We start from the raw sequence: 1,710 nt of genomic DNA, 5'->3' as shown, positions 1-1,710 counted from the left end.
TAGATGGGGCAAATAAGATATTCATTTAAAAGTCAAATTTAAACTATATCTATCTACAAACCCGGACCTACTGTAGGTCCTAAAAGGGAAAGTCCAATGCAAGGAGGTTAACTAGATCCACAAAAACACAGGAAATAAATAATCTCACACCAGCAACATAGGCATAATGTTATTGTGCACTGTGTGAAGATTCGGAGGCTGATTTCTGTCTCCCCTATATCTGATTGCAATCCTTATTCAGAGAATCTCCAGTCTCAACCTTGTGTAAACACCAGCTCCCCATTTGTTCCCAGATGTGTCAATAAAGACAGCTTAACAGCCAATGACTAAGCAGAGGAGAGAATAGGGCTGGACTTCCTGCCAACCAGGGAAGAGGTTAGGAGAGAGAAGAAGTAGGGATTAGCCACAGGGAGAGAATGGGGAGACACCAAGAGAGAACTGATCCAGAAGAGAAAGCTGTTAAATGCAAGTATCTCAAGTACCTAGGGGATTTGGGTTGAGGTCACCAGATTAGCATAGAAGATTAAAATAGAGTACGATTGCTCAGTTGTTGTGCCTTTAAAGCTTATTAAATAATATAATAATCCAGTCTCAATCATTTGGGAGATAGCTGGGTAAGAAGAAAAACTGTAACACACTTATTAAAAAGCCACTAACACAGCAAAACCAAAAGAAGAGAAGTACAAATATATACCACCACCACAAACAACAACAATAATACCACCACCACCACCACCACTACCACCACAACCAAAAACATAACAACAATAATACCACCACCATCACCACCACCACCACTACCACCACAATCAAAAACATAACAATAACAATACCATTACCACCACCACCACCACCAACAACAACAACAACAACAATAACAACAACAACAATACTATCACCACCAACAAAAAATAACAAGAATCAACCATTATTGGTCATTGATATCTCTCAATACCCACAGTCTCAATTCCCCAGTAAAAAGACACAGACAAACAGAATAGATGTGAGAACAGGATCCATCCGTCTGCTTCATCCAAGAAGCATACATCATTAACATTGAGCATGGACATTGCCTCAGGGTAAAAGGCTGAAAAAGATATTCCAAACAAATGGACCTGAGAGGCACATTGGTGTGAACATTTTAATATCTAACAAAATAGACTTCAAACCAAAACTAATCAAAAGGGATGGGAAAAGACACTATATAATTATCAAAGGAAAAATTCACCAAAATGACATTTCAATTCTTAACACCTATTTCCCAAACACAAGGGCACCCATTTCTGTTTACAGCTTAAATCACCTATTGACTTTCACACAGTGATAGTTGGAGAGTTCAATACTCTACTCTCACTAATGTACAGGTCATCCAGACAAAAAAATAAACAGAGAAATTCTGGAGCTAACAGAAGTTATATACCAAATAACAGACCTAACAGAATATTTTAATATTTACAGAGCATTTGACCCAAACACAGGAAAATATACCTTCTTTTTAGCACCTCATGGAACTTTCTCCAAAATTGACCACATATTCTCATACAAAGAGAGTCTGAAGAGAAGCCGGGCGTGGTGGTGCACGCCTTTAATCCTAGCACTTGGGAGGCAGAGATAGGCAGATTTCTGAGTTCGAAACCAGCCTGGTCTACAAAGTGAGTTCCAGGACAGCCAGGGCTATACAGAGAAACTCTGTCTCGAAAAACCAAAAAA

Source organism: Mus pahari, chromosome 4 (assembly GCF_900095145.1).
Source record: "Mus pahari chromosome 4, PAHARI_EIJ_v1.1, whole genome shotgun sequence".
In the NCBI taxonomy this organism is placed as follows: domain Eukaryota; kingdom Metazoa; phylum Chordata; class Mammalia; order Rodentia; family Muridae; genus Mus; species Mus pahari.
This window is presented reverse-complemented; position numbering follows the sequence as displayed.